A 23,468-nucleotide genomic window follows, 5' to 3' on the forward strand; every position below is an offset into this window, starting at 1 on the left:
TTCTTTTCTCTTTTATTCCTTTTTTCATATATATGTGCTTATTTGAAATATATATGTATGTATTTGCAATATTTTGCTTATATTGTGTAATAATTATGTTAAATAAATTTATTCTTTTTATTATTTAAAGTGTCCTAGTTCAGTGTGTTGTTATAAAAACAAAACAAAAGAAAAACCCCAGTTGTTTCCAATGACTTTCAATGGATGGATACTTTGTGTGTCTCTGCTTTATATATAGTTCGACTTCCAAAATGTTTGGAAACCGAAGTGCAGCTTATGAAGCTCCTGTAGCCAGTTGGAAGCCGTGGAAGCCCCGTCGGAGGTTCAGCTTCCAAACGAACATTTGAAAACTGGAACACTCATTGTGCTGATTTGTTCGGGAGCCAAGGCATTCGGGATCCAAGGCACGACTGTACTTGCCTGAGCATTTGCGCCTGAGGCACTGAGCAGTGGTACATTGGGGAAATTGCCTGGCTTGCTGGTACAGTGATCAGTCTCGGGTCAAGCCTAATGCCACCTGGTGTCAGCTGTGAGAAAGAGCTTGGGATCCAGTGGATCCCAATCCAACTCAGCCCTGCCCTCAGAATGCCCCACTTGGGGGCTTTCCACAAGGCTCCGCTAACTGCCAGTGAGTCTTTGCTTGTCCTTGGGCATAGGGCAGAGGTCTACACAAGCAGGAGATCAGATGAACCAGCAGAAGTGAGAGGAAGGATGCCCCAATTGAATCCAAATAGGCTCCTAGCCTGGCAGAAGGGGAGTTTGAATTGCAGCCCAAAGCCCAAATGTTGCAGAATGGCACTGTTTTCAAGTGTGGCTCATGTTTCAGAATTTTGTAAGGCACATTTTCTCCCAGGCAAAGGATAGGAAAACAGTATTTGAACCTCTGAGATTTCAGTGGCAGTAAAATGAGGGTGTTTATTGTCATTGTATCGGAGGTGAATCAGTTCAAGAAGGAAACCTCGCTGAAAGAGATTGCTGTTGTCTTTACTAAAAGCTCACCCATATTGTGCCTCTGACCCTCAACATTGACCCGCTTTTAAATGCAGCTGTAATCCCCCCCCCATATTATTTTCGAGAAGCTCTTGTAATCTTAAAAAGACAGCTTGAATTGCTTCTATCGAATGTACTATTTTGAAGGCATCTTATGAGAGATTTGTCAGCGGCGAGGGAGGAGAAATTGGATCTGAAGTCTGCTGGATACTATTTAACTAGGTCACATATTTTATTTATTTTTTGAATCTATATACCGCTCTACAGCTGGACGTCTCAGGGTGGTTCACAGAAAAGATCACAATATATAAATAAAAATAGAAACAATAACCCAGTAACACCTCCCAATAAAGAGCCACATTTTAAAAGGGTATAGGATGTCGATCAGGTAAACCAAAGGCCTGGTTAAAAAGGAATGTTTTTGCAGAAGCATATATCTCACTCATACCAAAGACAGAGACTGAAAAGACTCAATTGAAGAACTACCGCCCAATTTCATTATTGAATGTGGATTACAAAATTTTTGCAGACATTTTAGCAAAAAGATTTAAAAGAGTATTGATGGAGAAGATTCACAGAGACCAAGCAGGCTTTCTCCCAAAAAGACACCTCTCAGACAATGTTAGGAACATAATAGACATTTTGGAAAAGTTAGAGGTGAATATAAATACTAAAGCAGTTTTGATATTTGTGGATGCGGAGAAAGCCTTTGACAATATTTCGTGGAGTTTTATGAAAAAGAATCTTCATGGGATGGGGGTAGAACAAGGATTTGAGAATGGTATGGGTGCAATATATTCTGAACAAAAAGCTAAGCTAATTGTAAACAATGTAATAACTGAGGAACTTAAGATAGAAAAAGGAACACGACAGGGATGCCCAATTTCCCCATTGCTTTTTATTTCGGTCCTGGAGGTGTTGCTGAACATGATTAGAGATGACCAGCAAGTTAAAGGTGTACAGGTCGGAACTAAACACTATAAGTTAAGAGCGTTCGCAGATGACCTTGTATTGACTTTGCAGGAGCCAAACACTAGTACAAAAAGAGTGTTGGAAATAATCCAACAATTTGGGCAGGTAGCCGGATTTAAATTGAATAAACAAAAAACTAAAGTCTTAGGGAAAAACCTAACAGATATGGAAAAGAATAAGTTTCAAGAAGAGACAGGTCTGACGGTGGTTAAGAAGGTGAAATATCTAGGGGTTAATTTAACATCTAAAAATTTGAATCTGTATAAGGATAATTATGAAAAATGCTGGTCAGAAATTAAAAAAGATCTAGAAATATGGTCAAATTTGAGATTGTCAATGTTAGGCCGAATTGCAGTGATTAAGATGAATGTATTGCCAAGAATGTTGTTTTTATTTCAAACTTTGCAGATTATTGACAAGATGGACTGTTTCAAGAGGTGGCAGAAAGATATTGCGAAATTTGTCTGGCAGGGCAAAAAGCCCAGAATAAAATATAAAATATTAACAGATGCAAAAGAAAGAGGGGGATTTGCCCTGCCGGACTTAAAATTGTACTATGAAGCAGCAGCATTCTGCTGGCTGAAAGAGTGGATGCTCCTCGAGAATACAGATATCTTGGACTTAGAAGGTTTCAATAATGCATTTGGCTGGCATGCATATCTATGGTATGACAAAATCAAAGTGCATAGTGCCTTTAAAAATCATATTGTAAGGAAAGCGTTGTTCAATGTTTGGATGAGATATAAAGATCTGTTGGAAAACAAAACCCCTAGATGGTTGTCACCCTTAGAGGCTAAGGCCCACAAGAAAGTTAATATGGAGGACGGATGGCCAAAGTATTGTGAGATCTTAGAACAGGATGGAGAGAAACTGAAATTAAAGAGCCATGAAAAACTAAAACCAAAAGTACAAGATTGGCTCCACTACTATCAAATAATGGAGGTTTTCAAACAAGACAGGAAAATTGGCTTCCAGGTGGAAAAATCAAAACTTGAGACAGAACTGTTAGAACCCAATACTAAGAACTTGTCAAGAATGTATAACTTGCTGTTGAAATGGAATACACAAGATGAAACAGTTAAATCAGTTATGATTAAGTGGGCACAGGATATTGGTCATAATATTATGTCTGCTGACTGGGAAAGGTTGTGGAACACTGGTATTAAATTTACGGCATGTAGTGCTTTAAAGGAAAATGTTATGAAAATGGTCTATAGGTGGTACATGACCCCAGTTAAGCTAGCAAAAATTTACCATTTGCCTGATAACAAATGTTGGAAATGTAAGGAAACTGAAGGTACTTTTTATCATCTTTGGTGGACATGCCCGAAGATTAAGGCTTTCTGGGAGATGATATATAATGAAATGAAAAAGGTATTTAAATATACCTTCCTTAAGAAACCAGAGGCCTTTCTCTTGGGCATTGTCGGCCAATTGGTGCCAAAAAAGGATAGAACTTTTTTCATGTATGCAACAACAGCAGCAAGAATACTGATCGCAAAGTATTGGAAGACACAAGATTTACCCACCTTGGAAGAATGGCAGATGAAAGTGATTGACTATATGACATTGGCGGAAATGACGAGCAGAATTCGTGACCAGGGAAAGGAGACTGCGGAAGAAGACTGGAAGAAATTCAAGATTTATCTTAAGAACTATTATAAACTTGATGAAGCTTAGAATGTCGAGATTTTACAGAGAGAAAGGGTTGCAGTAATATAAGATTAGATTAAGAAAGGACTATGATGAATTAGGATGGGAAAGAACATTTATAAGTTGCTATAAAATTTGGACATGAGGATGCAGAAAGGGGAGGTATGGGGAAGTCCGAGGAAAGAAGTCTATGAAAGGATATTTTGAAATTATATTTGTTTGTTGGTTTGTTTTTCTTTTATGTTTGTTTGTTATAAAAACTTTTGTAAAACTAATAAAAATTTTATATAAAAAAAAAAGGAATGTTTTTGCCTGGTGCCCAAAGGTGTATAATGAAGGCACCAGGCAAACTTCCCTAGGGAAAGCATTCCACAAATGGGGAGCCACTGCAGAGAAGGCCCCGCTCTCATATTGCCGCCCTCTAGACCTCTTCTCGAGAAGGCACACGAAGGAGGGCCTCAGAAGATGATCTCAGGGTCCAGGCAGGTTCATATGGAAAGAGGAGGTTCTTGCGGTATTGTGGTTCTGAGCCGCAGTGTATAATATCACATGTGTTACATCACTTCCTTACATCACTTGCTTTATTCTGGAGTCATACAGGACAACAGGGGTGCCTGAGATGAGAAGGATGTAATTATAAAGAAGGGTGTAATTATAAAGAGATAATTCTGAGGACTTTTGATGTTCTCTGGGTCTAACCATGTATGAATGTTGAGGCCCTTCTCCAGCTTCTCTCACCTAAAGAGGTGAAACATATGGTTACTAAGGAAGCAGGTGGCACCCTGGTGATGGAAGATTCATCTGCCACCTAGGATTAGAAAAGCCATTGCTATTCTAGGCTGCATCAACAGAAGTATATAATTATTATTATTATTATTATTATTAATAATAATAATAATAATAATAATAATAATAATAATAATAATACCATTCTACTCTGCCTTGGTCTGACCACACCTGGAACACTGTGTCCAATTCTGGGCAATTGTTTTTAATATTCGGTTGGAAGCCACCCAGACTGGCTGGGGAAACCCAGCCAGATGGGCAGGGTATAAATAATAAATTATTATTATTATTATTATTGACGTTGACAAGCTGGAATGTGTGCAGAGGAGGGCAACCAAGATGATCAAGATGTCTGACCACAGTGATTAAAAGAAAAGAAAAGAAATCAAAACATACCGTATTTTTTGCTCTATAAGACACACTTTTTTCCTCCGAAAAAGTAAGGGGAAATGTGTGTGTGTCTTATGGTGTGAATGAAGAGGCTTTGCGTTGCTTTTGCTGAAGCCAGCACAGCAAGAGGGAGAGCTGCACAGTGCCTCTTGTTGTGATGCCTTAGCCTGATCCTCCTTCCTCCTTCCTCTTCAACAACATTTGATTCAGAATATAATTTTTTTCTTGTTTTCCTGCTCTAAAAACTAGGTGCATCTTATATAGAGAAAAATACGGTATCTATTTTCCCAATACTGTTTGGTCAATTGCTGCAAGAGGCACCACATCCCAAAAGGTAAAAAGGTAAAAGGGAACGGACCCCTGTTCTCAGGAAGGTTCAGAAGAAGGGGGTTGGTCCCCACCATTCCTTCTCAATCCTGCCCCTGACACTTAGTTAAGGATCCTACTTTTTTGCCTAGAGGTAAAGGTAAATGTCCCCTGAACAGTTAAGTCCAGTCAAAGGCGGCTGTGGGTTGCGGTGCTCACCTGACTTTCAGGCTACAGGACCCGGTGTTTGTCCCCACACAGCTTTCCGGGTCATGTGGTCAAGCATGACTAAACCTGTTCTGGTGCAACAGGATCACTGTGTCGGAAGCCAGAACACAGGGAAATGCCATTTACCATCCCGCCACAGCGGTACCTATTTATCTACTTGCACTGGTGTGCTTTCGAGCTGCAAGGTTGGCAGAAGCCAGCAGCAGAACAACAGGAGCTCATTCCGTCACAGGGATTCGAACTGCTGACCTTCTGATCAGCAACTAACCCCTGTGAACATGAGCATTCTCTTTGGGTGCTGTGGTTTTGATATTGAAATTATATTCATTGACTTGTTCAAAAGCTGACAAGTGCAGAGTATTCCCCATGTATTTCTTGTTTAGTGTCTCTACCCAACAGATGGAATTTTATGCCATGCAGCATTAGGCTACTGTTAAATTTTAATTTCAATTAATGGTCTTTACACTCTTTCTTTACACACGAGGGATATTTTGTGCATTCATTTCCCTTCTAATTAGCTTTTGCTGCTGAATTCACTCTGAATCTCCGGAAGTCATTAGATTCTTAAACATTCACAGCTGAATTTACTGACTTTAATAAAATTAATTGGTTCTCCGCAGGAGAAAAACATTGCCAAAAATTTGATTCACCTTGTATTCTTTGTTGTGTTAGTGTACTTCTGCATTCCATTACACTACCTCTTCTGTTATTGTTGTTTAGCTCAACTTATCTCTCACATAATAGGAACCTGGATGCTTTGGCTTCTTTAAAGAGACACAGTCCATTTCAAATTTTTACTACCAATGTTGAGCTACAAGCTATGGATTTTGGTTGAGAAGTCTTTTATTCTACAGGTTTCCTTGAGAATAATATTCAAGGCCATATGCATAGGGACATAACCATCTGCCTTATGTAGGAACATCTACCTATGGTCCGTTGCAGGTTGCGCTGTAGGTTAAACCACAGAGACTAGGACTTGCCAATCAGAAGGTTGGCAATTCGAATCCCCATGATGGGGTGAGCTCCCGTTGCTCTGTCCCAGCTCCTGCCAACCTAGCAGTTCAAAAGGACGCCAGCACAAGTAGATAAATAGGTACTGCTGTGGCAGGAAGGTAAATGGCATTTCCATGCGCTCTGGTTTCGGTCATGGTATTCTGTTACGCCAGAAGTGGTTTAGTCATGCTGGCCACATTAACTGGAAAGCTGTCTGTGCACAAACACCAGCTCCCTCAGCCTGAAAGCGAGATGAGCACTGCAACTCCATAGTCGCCTTTGACTGGACTCAACCATCCAGGGATCCTTTACCTTTACCTACCACAGTGTTCTCTACACTGACTGGCAATGGCTGTCTAGGTCTGTCTAGACCTAGACAAGGGCTGTCTAATGTCCTAAAGAGGGCATTCCCAGCTCTACCTCGAGATGCCAGGGCTTGAACTGGGAAAATTTGGCATTCAAAGCTAGTGCCATACCACCGAGCTATGACCCTTTCCAAGGATGAGGGTTAAACTGCACATGATGTGAAAGGCATCATCAGAAAGCGCATCATTTATTCTTACTTTGAATCAGAATCATAGAATTGTAGAGTTGAAAGGGACAATGAGGGTCATCTAGTTTAACCCCTTGCAGTGCAGGAAATCTTTTGTCCAGTGTGGGGCTCCTACCTACGATCCTGAGATTAAGATTCTCATGTTCTACCGACTGAAGAGCAAATGTCAGGGAGCGCCTATAGAAGCTTCTCTTCCATAGCAAGCAAGCCACAACTATGGAGTTTCCATTGGACTGTGATGGGAGAAATAAAGGGTCAAAACTCTCCTTCCCACATACTGTGGTTCTGATTAAAATTAAGGGCCCTAGTGCCCAGTATTATTATTTTTTCAAGACATGTTTCCAGTGATGCATTTAACATGATGTCTAGCTTAGTCCTAAAAGGGACTGTATGCTTGGTGTGAAGGCATGAAATGGAGGCATGACACACACAGAGATAGAGTGTAAAATTATAGAGCTCTCCTGCTTTTTGCTAGAGGGGATAACGTGTGGGGGGCAAAAAACTGGCTGGCTAGCTAGGGTGCCTTCTTAGGAGGGATTCCAAGGAAACAAAGCAAATTGGGATCCTCTAGATCAGGGGTAGGCAACCTAAGGCCCGTGGGCCGGATGTGGCCCAATTGCCTTCTAAATCTGGCCTGCGGACAGTCCAGGAATCAGTGTGTTTTTACATGAATAGAATGTGTCCTTTTATTTAAAATGCATCTCTGGGTTATTTGTGGGGCATAGGAATTAATTAATTCCCCCCAAAAAAATATAGCCCGGCCCACCACATGGTCTGAGGGATGGTGGACCGGCCCACAGCTGAAGAAGGTTGCTGACCCCTGCTCTAGATCATACCCTGACTTATCACCTAAGGGTAAAGGTACCCCTGGCCGTACGGGCCAGTCGTGTCCGACTCTAGGGTTGTGCGCTCATCTCACTTAAGAGGCCGGGAGCCAGCGCTGTCTGGAGACACTTCCGGGTCACGTGGCCAGCGTGACGAAGCTGCTCTGGCGAGCCAGCACACGGAAATGCCGTTTACCTTCCCACTATAAAGCGGTACCTATTTGTCTACTTGCACTTAAGGGTGCTTTCGAACTGCTAGGTGGGCAGGAGCTGGGACCAAAAGACGGGAGCTCACCCCACCGCGGGGATTCGAACCGCCAACCACACGATCGGCAAGTCCTAGGCACTGAGGTTTTACCCACAGCGCCACCCGGGTCCCTTATCACCTATTCCTGTGGAAATTTCTGCAGGTATTCTGGAGGCCCCTAGTTCCTGCTCTGGCAGAGGTGTGGAACTTATGCTACATTCAAAAACCGCTCCATCATCCTTGGGCTAGATTATATAAACTTATGGAAGGCCCTGTTGGATTAGACCAAAGGCCCATCCATACCCTCCAACATATTGTACCCAAAAACTGGGCCACACATCTTCCGCACTCCAGGGTGAATCACATGACCCACATGAGAGTACAGACCCCAAAAGCACATATTTCTGGGCAACATGCTCTCGCACGTTTTTGGGTGAGCATGTCTCAATTCAATCAGGACAGTTGAGGAGCATTCCCATCTAGTCTAGCATCCTGTTCTCACAGCGGCCAGCCAGAAGCCTATGGGAAGTCTGAAAGTTTGGAATTGCAGCTTCAGCAATGACCTTACCAATGAAGTCAGATACAACAACAATAACAGAAATTGGACCCCACCTCAAATGGCACATTCTCCCTTTTCTTAGCTATTATTTAGAAGCATGGAACCTGGGGAGGTCAATTTTGTGCCATTAACAAAGCGATTTGACTTCGCCACAACAAATTTGCAGGCATTGCTCTATTCTGACACGAAACGAAAAAGTAAGTCCATGCATTTATATATTTTAAAAAATGCATGGGCACAAAGTATGGTGCAACCTCATTTTGTGTTATTCATACTCATGAAAAGTGAAATAAAATAATGTTATCATTCCCACCAATCTCGCTTCGGTCTTTTAAAAATGCTGATGGAGACAAAAGGCTGCCTCTCAAAAGCAGATGATCTGAAGAAAAGGATTGGTGCTAATTGAAAAGCTTTAATTTTCTCTCTCTTTCCAAAGCAGTTATGTGCTTTTGTCTACAGTTTTTGCATAAATGGCTTTAAACAATGGCTGCTCCAGATTTATGAATTTATCAGATCAGAATTTAAATAGCTTCAAGAAATCAGATCAGTCAAAAGAAATAATAATAATAATAATAATAATAATAATTAATAATAATCAGCCACCTGTTCCAATTAACACATTCAATTTTATCTTTGAGCATTTTCTCCTCTGTGCATGCTCCTATTCTGAATGAAGAAATTCATAAAGACCGATGTCTTATTCTGCTAATTCACTGGGGACAATGGTGAAATCTTAAGCCAGTTTATTCTTATTCTCTCTTCAGATTTAAACACACACACACACACACACACACACACACACACACACACACACTTCCATGGAAAGAAAGACACCCTGTAACATATACTTAAATATCTTTGTATAATTTTGAAACTTTTCTGTGTTTTGAAGTGCTGAGCAAACTGTTCTCTGAAATTTACACGTGTTTATTGCCTTTTCTTTTTAAGCAAGTGTCTTGAGGCAGCCCTGATTCGCATAAACAATACTGACTTCATTACCAGTTTCATGCGCAAGCAGATCAGTTGCTGCCATAATATTGTCTGGGGTGCATTTCCCCCCTTATCCCTTCAGCTTTTGTTTGGGATCATTTTATGGTGCCAGTAACTATCTGGCCTCCTTGGGTTGCTGTCTTTTATCGTCTGCATTTGCCAGTTGCAATTACAAAGGCTGCCTTTTAAAAGCATGAGTTGTTATGAGCAGGGGAAATGAGGATTTTCTGTGCATATATTCCTCCCCCCAATCAGAAGATAATCATTCCTGAGTCATATTAGCCCCATTAAACTCGAAAGTAATGCAAAATTTGAAATAATCCTTAATATTAAACTCTAATAGAACCCTGATTGTTTGGACCCAGCTCTCACCTTCACCTCTCTTATGAAAAAAATTCCTTCCAGTAGCACCTTAAAGACCAACTAAGTTAGTTCTTGGTATGAGCTTTCGTGTGCATGCACACTTCTTCAGATACCAAGTTCTTCAGATACCACTTCTTCAGATACCAAGTGTGCATGCACACGAAAGCTCATACCAAGAACTAACTTAGTTGGTCTTTAAGGTGCTACTGGAAGGAATTTTTTTTATTTTGACTATGGCAGACCAAAACGGCTACCTATCTGTAACCTCTCTTATTGTTAGTAATGTGAGGAATAATGGCCAAAGTGCAGTTCTTGATTCCAGAAAATTCATTGTACTTGTTGAAGCTGTACAAAAACTGTACTTGGTTACACCCATTATCTGACCACCCAGTGGTTAAACTGAATCCGGGAGTACTCTCAATCTGCAAGCTTGGTTTTTCCAGATGAGTGCAGCCTCATCCAAAGCAGACTGGGTACCTCACCTTGGATTAACTTCACTATCAATCCAAAGTATATTTATCAGTTCAGAGAAAAGATATACAGTGGTACCTCGGGATGCGAACGGGATCCGTTCCGGAGCCCCGTTCGCATCCTGAATGGAACGTAAGACACTACGGTTATTGTTATTTCCTATCTTTAAAAGACATCTGCAGGGAAGTTTTTAATATTTAAACCTGTACTGCTTTTAACATTTGATTGGGAGCCGCCCAGAGTGGCTGGGGAAACTCAGCCAGATGGGCGAGGTATAAATAATAAATTATTAAATTATTATTATTACGGTGTGTCTGCGCATGCGCAGGTTGCGTTTTGCCGCTTCCGCGCATGCACATGACGTCATTTTGAGCATCTGCGCATGAGTGAGCGGCAAAACCCGGAAGTAACGCAATCCGTTACTTCTGGGTTTCCGCGGAGTGCAACCCGAAAGCGCTCAACCTGAAGCACATTCAACCCGAGGTATGACTGTACCTCTCTGTGATTTTGATGGGGAAATGGAGTCATGCTATGCACAGAATCTACATCAGGGATGGAGAATTCAGATTCCAGCTGTAAATTTCTGACTATAAGAGCAGTTCAACAGTGGAACAGACTCCCTCAGGACGTGGCGACATTTCCTTCATTGGAGTTTGCTAAGCAGAAGTTGGATGGCCATCTGTCATGGATGCTTTATTTGAGATTCCTGCATTTCAGAGGGTTGGATCAGATGACTCTTGAGATCCCTTCCAACTCTACAATTCTATGATTCTATGCTTCCTGGATGCCTGCAGGACCCATAATGATATCTGAGATCACCGGGTTATTGGCAAAGCTTGAGAGACCGCATAGTTATGTCCAACAAAAAAGCATTGATACAAATGAATGTTTAACATAGTTTGGGCTACTTTGCTGCACAACTCAATAGTAGTATTAACCAGTGCTTCATCGCCATCTATAGAGGTAAATGTACCCCTGACCGTTAGGTCCAGTCGCAGACGACTCTGGGGTTGCGGCGCTCATCTCGCTTTAATGGCCGAGGGAGCTGGTGTTTGTCAGCAGACAGCTTCCATGTCATGTGGCCAGCATGACTAAGCCGCTTCTGGCAAACCAGAGCAGTGCACCAAAACGCTGTTTACCTTCCCACCGGAGCAGTACCTATTCATCTACTTGCACTTTGACGTGCTTTTGAACTGCTAGGTGGGCAGGAGCTGGGACTGAACAATGGGAGCCCACCCCGTCATGGGGATTCGAACTGCCAACCTTCCAATCGGCAAGCCCTACGCTCTGTGGTTTAGACCACAGCGCCACCCGCGTCCCTATCGCCACCTATACATACCAGCAAAAGATGAAGTCTTTGTTCTGCATGACTTAATCTTAACCTTATCTATGTCTGTCTCAGAGTTGTTGAATAGCAAACATTATAATAATGATAGAGATTAAAATGTTAGCCCGAAGTCACATACCTGATACAATAGATGAATCTTTAATTCAGCTTCAAAATTGCTAAAATAATGTTAAATTCAAATTTTTCTGCACCAGCGAGCAATAGCTCATCTAGAAAAGAAATGACGCATGTTTAATTCATCACTTCGAATGTGTTAGTGGTTTGGAGAGATTTTAATTCCACCTTTTCCTTTGGTAATTGGCGGCATGTCTAGCAAAAAGTCGCACCAACAGCCACAGAGGAGAAAACAAGAACAAAACCACCCTCCCTCCCTTTTTTTCTTAGGCAAGTTAAATGACATATACATAATTCAATAACAAATTCACTGTTGGTAGGGAAGTAAGCAATAAATAAAGCGGAATAGGGCCGAGGCATCAATTTGTTAGACATTTGACACATACAGGGATAGAGCAACCCTACTGGGCGGGAGAATCTACTGCACACCTACCACCACATCCTAAGCCATGGGTAGGCAACATTGCACCCTCCAGATGTTGTTGGACTCCAACTTCCATCAGCCATAGATATGATGATCCCTGGCAGATGACCAGTCGGATAAACAGTAATGAGACGCTTTCAGTTCTATATTGGTTTATTTACAGAAGAAACACATCAAGAGCGGGGCTTTCTGCTTCCTCTCAGTAACAATAGTTGGCTAATCTGAATCAGTGATCTTCCACCAACAGGAAGGACGCCAGAGCCACAACTTTCTTCCCTGCGCCTTCCGCTGATTTCTGAGCTTCTCTACCCTTCAAGTTTGAGGGCTCATGGCAGTGCTGGATTTACATATAAACTAAACAAGCTATAGCTTAGGGCTCCAGTCTCTTGGGGGGCCCCAAAAAAATTAAAGAGAAAAAACTGGATGTACATTTCCAAAATGTAAGATAAAAAAAAATCTACATACAGCAACAGTGTTTTGTGTTGTGTAGGCTCCTATGATGTAATGGACCTCACCTGCTAGCCTGCTCCCTAAAATATTACGGGTTTGCTCATTTCTATATATAGGGTGCCTACATTCTGCATGTGCTAATGGCTTAGATATCTATTAGCTCCATAGAGCATATATTCAACACAAAAAAACAGTGACAATTTGTTGTTGAAAAAGGAAAGCTGGACATATAAAGGGCCCCATTACCTTCAGTAGCTTAGGTCCTCATCAAAGCTAAATCTGGCCCTGGCTCATGGGCTGGCTTCCCCCCTCCCTGCTCCCATTAGATATCAACTCTACATCTGCTGGCAGCTGGGCTTTGCTGTGGATGTCTTCCAATTCTCCCTCTCCTTTCTGAGTTAACAGAGGCTGCCCTGGAAGAAAGGGGGGCTGGCAGGGCTGTCTTACCCATAGGCGCTAGGGGTGCAGGGCACCTGGGCTCTCAGGGGTGCCAGGCCGAGAGTCCGGGGCCCGAGAGTTGAGTCCGGGGAAGAGCCCGCCCATCGGTTGGAGCGCCACAGCAGGCTCTTCTGCTGTGGGCGGCTCTGTGCCATGAGTTTGGGGGTGACCGAGCCTGCAAGATGCTGAGGTGGCTGGCCGGCTCTGCCCTCCTGCGTGCCTGGGACTGGGCAACCGGGGGGGGGATCTTTGCACCCCAGCACCACATATGCTTAAGACAACCCTGGGGGCTGGGCTGCTCAATCTGGAATGTGACAGCTCACCTGCAGAGTCAGCCACTTCTACACTTAACTCACTTTCCAAGGCTAACCACGTTCTTGACAATAGACTACTTGGCCAATGGCCAAGGATAATAGGAGGTAGAGTCCAACTTTCTCATTGGCTACCTCTGACTTAAGGCCTACTGGGCTTCTGCCATTTTTTAAGTTCTTCATCTTCTTCCCACCACTGCCACCACCATCCCTGGCTCCTTTAAAAAAATAACGATGGTGGAAGTTGGAAGCCAAGAAAATGGTGGTGACAGGCAGAAATATGGCAGCAATGGGAGAAGCAGACCCTTCTAAGTGTCCCTATTTTCCAGGGACCATCTCAGATTTACAGACGCCATCCCGGTTTCTGATTTGATCCTGGAATGTCCCGCTTTTCCTTGGGATGTCCCTATTTTCATTAGAGAAACGTTGAAGGGTATGGAGTTATCTGACACACACACACACCTGCCAATCATCCTAAGGCAGCCCTGCATAGGGAAGTTTTTAAATGTTTAATGTTTTATTATGTTTTTCTATTTGTTGGAAGCCGCCCAGTCAGATGGGTGGGGTATAATAATAATAATAATAATAATAATAATAATAATAATAGTCTCTATTTTCATTGGAGAAATGCTGGAGGGTATGGAGAAAGATGTCCCTATCACTACCCAAAAAAAGACTGGTTGCAAATGGAGGATTGACAGCCCTCTAGATTCTGGTGCGGCTTTGTGACAACAAGATTAGAATGCTGGTGGTTGCATACCCCTAAACATTTTTTGAGAAAAAAGCACTGGATGGATGGATGGATAGATAGATAGATGATAGATGATGATACAGTGGTGCCCCGCAAGACGAATGCCTCGCAAGATGGAAAACTCGCTAGACGAAAGAGTTTTCCGTTTTGGAGGTGCTTCGCAAAACGAATCTCCTATGGGCTTGCTTCGCAAGACGAAAATGTCTTGCGAGTTCCTGCGGGGGTTCCCCCCCCCTTTTTCTAAGCCGCTAAGCCGCTTATCAGCTGATCCAATAAGCTGATAAACCGCTAAAAGCCGCTAATAGCCGCTAATAGCGCTAATCCTCTAATCCGTCAATGGGCTTGCTTCGCAAGACAAAAAAACCGCTAGACGAAGAGAATCACAGAACGGATTCTTTTCGTCTTGCGAGGCACCACTGTAGATAATAGATAGATAGATAGATAGATAGATAGATAGATAGATAGATAGATGATCGATAGATAGCCTCACTCCTGTATTAAGCAGCTATATGCCTGACTAAAATATATGTCCACCACTGCAATTTTCACGCTTCATCTGTTGGATTTCCCTCCTTTCATCCAACAAGATGGGACTTGACAGGGAACAATAACGATTGATTGATTTATTATTATCATTTATTGATTTTATATGAATAAGATGGCAAGCCTACAAAGAAAAACCTTGACTTTCCACACACATACACACTTCTGTGTTTCTTCCCTGGAGAAGAGTGGTCACTCCCTCATGATGGTTGTGGACCTCTCTTCCGTCCATCATCTCCAGCAGCTAGGGTGAAATGCTTTGCTGGTTGTCCTGTGGCTGGCAGAATCAAGGAGCAGGGATCCCCTGCCAAAATCGACCAATCGATGGCCCTGCTGTATGGGCAGAGCCTTGCCAACTGGCCGGTCATTGGCTGCAGGCCATGTCCGGTCAACTAGGAACACATAAAAGTTGGTTGGCCTGCCAGCCAGCCAACTTGGTAGATCAATATCTTGGAGTCGGCATGACCCGGATGCAGTTTCAGCTGAAATGGATCTACATGTTGTCAGGAGTCCAGGTTCCCAGCTTGATAACACAGTAAGTGTAGGTAATTAAAGTGAGGATTTATTGCAAAAACAAACAGATAACGCCAGACGGCTCGAACAAAGCCTCCAGCACCACTACTCAAGATAACTCTTCTAAAGAGTCCTTCCAGGATCTACAGAAGATTTTGAACTTACGTCTCTTACGTCTCTTGTTTTACTTCCTGTCTAACAACCCTCCCATTCGCCAACTCTTAGTGGGTCAGCTCCAACTTCTTCCTAGTGTGAGAGGCTGCCTCTGAGACTCTTTGTGCCTTTTTGTGCTTCCCACGAGCTTTGGCTATGTTCTAGCCTGAACTCTGTTACTGCCTTATCAGATGACCCGTCAAGGTCAGAAAGAGCTGGAGTCTACAGCTGCCAGCTCTCCCCTGCCTGTCTCACATCTAAGTCTCCCTGTTCCTGTCTGCTTTCTGCAGTTGGCTGCATGCTTTCTCTAGGAGCTGGCTCATTCCTGACACTACATGTATTGCCGGAGCCAAAGACCCACCTACACCTGTAATCAATAAAGTTGTGGCCATTTTTAATCCAATTCATTGTCTATTTGAGTTCATCCTATCATACCTCACGGTACTCTCTGTGACGGGTGCCGCAAATGCACCCTCCTATCTTTCTCTCCAGCCACAATTATTTAGAGTAGATATCTCAACCATAAAGTTGCTCCACCGGCACAAAGGCCCCTTGGAAAGGCACACAAGAAAACTCAAACAACAATAAGATTCGTGATGGTAAAGCAGTTTGAGAAGTGCTTCCTAATTTACTGTAGCCCTCCGATAATAAATAGCCCGAGCTCAAGGATATACGGATCCATCTCATTCCTCAAAGATATAGGCAGGAGGGTGTTTTGAATCAGAGCCTTAAAATCCCATTGCATGTACAATCACAGCATTCATCAAAGACTCCTGGCACATCGTCCATTAAGAATAGTGAATGGAGGCAGAGCGAAGACGTTGAAAGGGAAAATCTTTGACAGTCGCTATGCTTTATTTGTGGCAAATGGTGTTTTGTGGAGTGTGGTTTCTTTTTTTTCTTTCTTCTCTTGATAGGGACGAGTGAGAGATTAGAAGTGTGGCATACAGTTAGTGCCAACAGAACCTTTTCACACTGCTTTTACGCTAAAATGTTTAGTTCTTCCATTTGTGTTTTTAAAATGTTTGGATCTACACAGATTAGGAAAGTCGTACGTATCTATGCAGACATTGGGATATTGTAGAACCCCCTGAAGCAATGTGACACAGAACACTGTATATCTGAAATCCTGTAACTTTTTCTGTCACAAAATATTTGTGGTCTGGAGGGTGGCAACACGAGAACGAGCCTTTTCTATGGTGGCTTCCCATTTGTGGAATGCTTTTCACTGTAATCTTGTGAACCGAGTTCGCTTCCTTGCTCCTCCACATGCAGCTGCTGGGTGACCTTGGGCTAGTCATGCTTCTCTGAAGTGTCTCAGCCCCACTCACCTCACAGAGTGTTTGTTGTGGGGGAGGAAGGGAACGGAGATTGTTAGCTGCTTTGAGACTCCGTCGGGTAGTGATAAAGCGGGATATCAAATCCAATCTCTTCTTCATCTTCTTCTTGCCTGGTGCCTTCATAATATATATTTTAGGCACCAGGGAAAATGTTCCTCTTCAACCAAACCTTTAGCTGGTTCTACAGCCTTTTAAATATGTCTGTGGGAATGGGGAGGGGGGTATTGTTCTGCTGCTTGTTTCACTTATTTATTTGTTTTTATCCTGTATTTTGTTCTGTGAACTGCCCTGCGATCTTATGATGAAGGATGGTTTATAAATCTAATAAAGACTGTGGTGTCTTTATTCTTTTAGGGGGGATTCCAGGGGTCTTACCAGGAAAATATTAGAACATATTTCAGTCTGGACAAGGCAGACTGAATTGCGTATTGTCTTTAAGAAACTCACATGAGTTTGCAACCAGTTTTCTGCTGTGCGTGAGAAGGGGAACATAAACTCTGCTAAGTAAAGGAACTTGCTAGCACAAGTTAGGAAGGATATTAATATACAATATATCCTCGCCTGCCACCCTGAACATTCCCACAAATAATGCAGTAACACTGGTAAAGCATGGCAGAACAAATCCTAAGGCAAATGATGTGTGGACTGTCCAGTACAAATCCACCACTATTATTGTGTCAATGACACGTTGCAGAATGTCCCTACATAGAATCATAGAATCATAGAATCATAGAGTTGGAAGAGACCACAAGGGCCATCGAGTCCAACCCCCTGCCAAGCAGGAAACACCATCAGAGCACTCCTGAGACCAACAATAGTTTGGAGAGGTCCATAGTATCCCACCTCCATTTCAAATGTATTTTTCTACACACAACTGGGCCACAACTGCTCTCTGCTGGGGGGGGGGGGATGTTATGTAGATAGGTCTCATTTGATAGCAACTTATATGTCCAAGGGTTTAAGTTAACAAAAGGACCTTGCAATCAGTTTCTCTTGGAACCTGGGCATAAAGAGGCTGCAGCAATGTTTTTCTTTATTCAGGAAGGTATATTAATTAAAGTTAATGATATTAAATGGTCCGTCACCAACATTTCCCAATTAGACTGGGTCTATGTGAAAGGTTGCCCTTTGACATATTGTTCTAGCTATGCAAAATGAAAGCTACTTGAGGCTTCTATTTTGCTTTTAACTAGTTTTTATTTATTTATTCTAAAAGGGCGACTCTCCTGACATGCCTATAATTAAAAACGCAAAAGGTCTGCAGTTCTGAAAGGAACTGACTGGATGCTCGAAGCAGACTTTACAGAATTTAATAGTGACTGTTCTGAATTACTCTAGGAGCACCGAAGGATTCAGCTGAATGTGATTATGAGCTCCCTTTTGAACTTTCAGGGAGCTCAGATATGGGATGTGCTCATTCAAGATGCCTGAGGACATTTGTGCTAGTTGCCCCTTCCTTTCCAATTTCACCCCTTAGGTGTGTTTTGCCATTATTAATAGTTAAAAAGGTAAGGGACGCCTGGACGGTTAAGTCCAGTCAAAGGCGACTATGGGGTTGCGGCGCTCATCTCACTTTCAGACCGAGGGAGCCTGCGTTTGTCCACAGACAGCTTTCCGGGTCATGTGGCCAGCATGACTAAACCTCTTCTGGCACAATGGAACACCGTGACGGAAGCCAGAGTGCATGGAAATGCTGTCTACCTTCCCACCACAGCGGTATCTATTTATCTACTTGCGCTGGTGTGCTTTCGAACTGCTAGATTGGCAGGAGCTGGGACAGAGCAACTGGAGCTCACTTTGTCATGGGGATTCAAACTGCTGACCTTCTGATCGGCAAGCCCAAGAGGCTCAGTGGTTTAGACCACAGCGCCACAGGCACCTTCTGGGGCTCACAACCCATCTAGGAGAAAGAAAACACTTCTTCTAAACCCCTGCTGTCTTGTGAGATATCTTCTGGGGAATAAAAGGTTAAGGAGTAAGCTTCATGCAAATCCTTAAGACTGATGCCTTGTATACCACCTTCCAGCAACTCCTGCAGCCAAGCTGGTGCCAAACGTATTGCCCTGCTTTCCTTTGGACCACATCAGTGAGGCCGAGAAGGGGGTTCTTGTCATCTGGGCAGTCCAGGACCTTCATACACAATGCTCAAGCTTGCATCCTGTGGAGGATGGTCTTCACCCCTGGAAGTGCGCTCCATTGTCTCTCGAGACAGATGGATGCCAACCAGACCATTGGTATACCTAGCTCAGTACTGTTTACCCTTATCCATGCGATGGTCACCTCCAGGCTTGACTACTGTAATTCGCTCTATGCGGGGCTGCCCTTGAAGCTGTCCCAGAAACTCCAGCGGGTGCAGAATGCTGCAGTGAGGCTCCTCGGAGGATCTCTGCCATGAGAGCATATTCACCCAGTGCTTTTCCAGCTGCATTGGCTCCCAGTGGAGTACAGGGTCAGATTTAAGGGGCCAGTTTTGAGATTTAAAGCCCTTCACGGCCTAGGACTCACATACCTACGGGATCGCCTCTCCTGGTATGCCCCACAGAGGACCTTAAGGTCCATATATAGCAACACCCTAGAGGTCCCGGGCCCTAAGGAAGTTAGATTAGCCTCAACCAGAGCCAGGGCCTTCTCAACACTGGTTGAACGCTCTGTCTCTTGAGACCAGGGCCCTGAGGGATCTGATCTCTTTCTGCAGGGCCTGTAAGACTGTAAGAGTTGTTCCACCTGGCCTTTGGCTCATAATCAGTTTGATTCCCTCCCCCTTTTTCTTTTTCCTTTCCCCTCCTATGATGAGATTGCTCCCTAATTGTTTTACTGTTGTATCTTAATCTTTTAAATTGTATTTTAATCAACTTGTTTTCATTATTGGTTGTTAGCTGCCCAGAGCCCGGTCTTGGATGGGGAGGGTGGGGTATAAATAAAAATATATTATTATTATTATTATTATTATTATTATTATTATTATTATTATTATTATAATTATTAGCAGTTCTGCGGCCTTGCAGGCAGGGAATTTTTCTCAGCCCTACCAGGAGCCTTAAAAAAAACAAAAACCTGGGATCTTTTTAATGCCAAGGATATGCTCTGCCACTGACCTAAGACCCCCAGAGCTATGTAGCTGATGTCACATGTCAAGCGCTAAGTGTTGCTGCTTGTCAGCTGTCACACACTGTCACATGTTAATTGCTACATTGGCACTTGGAGTCAAATGTTCCCAGCGACGGCGAGAAAAAACAACAACATCATTTTGTGCCATGCATCAATTGGCAGGTGTCAGCTGGCAATTCATATAAAATTTTTACATGCTGTCGATCAATGTTAACTATCTTTTTTTTTCTCTCTCTTTTTGCCAGATATCCCCATACCCAAAAAATATTCACTCTGAAGTTCTATCAATGTTTCTTCCGTGAATCCTACTGAGTTCAACAGACTTATTTCTTAGTAATAAAATAAAATAAATTAGGAAGACTGCAGCCAAGCAGGTTGGTTGAGGGTTTTGTGGGAAATGTTGGGGAATCTATTGATTTCAGTGTCACTTTTTCAATTTAATCCAGTATTACTATAATGAAATATTAGATATCTAAACACAGAGACTTCAGAAATCACATTTTTAATATGTATACCTAAAACTGGAAGGTGATAGAATCATAGTAGTAGTAGTAGTACTAGTAGTAGTAGTAATAATAATAATAATAATAATAATAATAATAATAATAATAATGTTACTATTTATATGCCACTCATGTGACTGGGTTGCCCCTATCTCTCTGGGCAGATGTGTATCCTATAACAAAGGGGGATAATGTTTTGTTGTTGTTTTTTGTTATTTACTTGTGTTTTATCTTGTGTTCTATTCTGTGAACCGCCCAGGGATTTCTTAATGGAGGGTGGTATATAAATTTAATAAATAATAATAATTCTTGTCACAAAATTATGGTTGGCTGCCATTGGCTTGTTCTAGCTGGCTCTCCTTACATTCTGGTAAAGACATTTTTATTCTATCAGGCTTTTGTCTTTTGACTGTAAGTATTATACGTGAAGATGGTTTGTATGTATGACCTCTGCTGCTGTTGCTTTCTAAATGTATTTTAAGTATTGCATGGGTTTGGGAGGGAATTGTACAGTGGTGCCTCACAAGACAAAATTAATCCGTTCCATGAGTCTCTTCGTCTAGCGGTTTTTTCGTCTTGCGAAGCACGGCTATTAGTGGCTTAGCGGCTTAGCACTATTAGTGGTTTAGCGGCTATTAGCGGTTTAGCGGCTATTAAAGGCTTAGCGGATTAGCGGCTAAAAGGCTATTAGCGGCTTAGCGGCTTAGAAAAAGGGGGGAGCGAAAAAAAATCGGAACACTTGCAAGACGTTTTCGTCTTGCAAAGCAACCCCATAGGGAAATTCGTCTTGCGAAGCAGCTCAAAAACGGAAAACCCTTTCGTCTAGAGGGTTTTCCGTCTTGCGAGGCATTCGTCTTGCGGGGCACCACTGTATTTCCAAATTATTATTATTATTATTATTATTATTATTATTATTATTATTATTTTGTGATTTTGTGATTTTTTTTTAACTTAGTGTAAGCTGCCCTGAGAGGTGCATGGGCACTGGCGGAGAAGCGGGGGCAAGGCAGAACTTTTCCATATAAATAAATAAATAGCATTTGACTATGCCTAGAATTCTGAGAGCCTCCTGAGACTTCAAAGGTAGAGGACTTCCTTTATAAATGAGAGCGGTTCCTTTATCTGATCCTTAAAAACTTGCCTTTGAATTTTTCTTCCCTCAAATAGGAGTTGGTTAGACTGAACTGGAAGAAGCGGCCACAGAGTGAATCTTTTAACAGATCAGCACTTGAAAGGGAGTTTCAAGTGCTAAAGAAAAAGAGAGACTTGCTTCAGAAGTAGTTTTTTAAAAAAAATGGGAAGGAAAATGTGGGCACCCTCAGAAATGTAAATGTGCTCCTAGCATCTGAAAATTCCACCTGCTTTGCAGAATGTTTTCTGACATCTTCATTAATTGCAATTCTGCTAATAAGTGAGGGGGGAAATAGGCACCTTTCCTCTTAAGGTAGTCTGGTAGCCCAACTGATAAAGAACCAGCCTGTTGTGGGTGTTGTATGGGGAGCTAATTTCTGTTTGAGTTCCGAAACATTCAAAAACCAAGGCGCAAAGGGCGGTCTGTAAATTTAATTGAGAAAATTGAGAAACATGCAGTGGAAGACTTCCAAGGCATGTTTAAAAACGGAAGCAATTACTTCTGGGTTTTTGGCGTTTGAAAATCAAAATGTTTGTCAATGGAGACATTCGAAAACCAAGGTACCGCTGTATTAGGAAAAATTACATACAAACTGTGTATTAGAAATCCACATTAAAATGCTGGCGAATTTTCATGGGAACTTGCTTTTTAATAATAATAATAATAATAATAATAATAATAATAATAATAATAATAATGTGAAGACATGGAGAAATTGAAAGGGACACATTGACCCATTCTTACCACCAACCCAGAACTACTGTATTTTAGGGCACAAAGCCAAGATGACCATGGAGGAGGATGCTATCATGAGAGCGCTGCATTTATGTGATTGTTCTTCATGTTCCGGAACCCAAGTAAATATGTCTGAAGCTTAGGGAAAATCAGTCTGTTTCCAGTTCAAGTCGCTTCTGCCCATGTTCCTCTGTAAGTCCATTTCTTCAGTTATCCAGGAACTGGGGGGGGGGGCTTCATGAAAAAATTATAAATGTGTTTTCTGAATACACATTAGTTTGTTAATGAACTGGGATCTGAATTAGAACATTTGGGAAATACAAAACTGAGTGGATAACAAAGGTGGTAATCTGAACCCCACCTACCTAAGTGCGAGTGCCACTGAATTTAATAGGACTTGGAAGAGGAGTGAAGGGAATTGTACTTAGACAGGTTGGTAGAAAAGTGGAGCAGGACTGCTGGGGAGCTTTCTTCAGCTTAGATTTTGATCTGATGTGAGCCAGAGAAGAATCTGGATTTATTAAAAAAAATCTCACTTCCTTTTTGGGGAGGGCTTCTATGAGCTTCCAAAGTGGGTATCCAAGTTTAGCCGGAAAGCATGTCACCAATACCTCTGATTCTTGGGTCCTGAATAAGTGGGGTGGTGTTGTGGTCTAAACCACTGAGCCTCTTGGGCTTGCTGATAAGAAGGTCGGTGGTTTGAATCCCTGCGATGGGGTGAGCTCCTGATGCTCGGTCCCAGCTCCTGCCAACCTAGCAGTTCGAAAGCACACCAGTGCAAGTGGATAAATAGGTGCCGCTCCAGCAGGATGGTAAACGGTGTTTCCGTGCACTGCTCTGGTTTTGCCACAAGCGGCTTAGTCATGTTGGCCACATGACCCAGAAAAACTGTCTGCAGACAAACGCTGGCTCCCTCTGCCAGTAAAGCAAGATGAGCGCCGCAACCCCAGAGTCGTCTGCCACTGGGCTTAACTGTCAGGGGTCCTTTTGTTAGAATTCCTGCTCCATGACTGCAGTCATGGGATTGTTGTCCATCACATGACAGTATATGTTTTGACTCCACAGAGTGGGAAGTCATGGAGACAGGATGTTTGTGTTACTATGTTCCATGAAGTGGGACTATTGTCCTTTGTCCTTTCTTTTTGCTGTCTGATGCTAGAGAGAGAGGGAGTCATGTTGCAGTGCTTCATGTATGTTTATATGCAAATTAAGTAGATTAGCCAAAATGCTGAGTTGCTGAGGTCTGTTACGCAAACTGCGAAGACTCTGCGGATCCCTAA

This window comes from Podarcis vaucheri (assembly GCF_965113315.1).
Source record: "Podarcis vaucheri genome assembly, chromosome: 1".
Classification (NCBI taxonomy): domain Eukaryota; kingdom Metazoa; phylum Chordata; class Lepidosauria; order Squamata; family Lacertidae; genus Podarcis; species Podarcis vaucheri.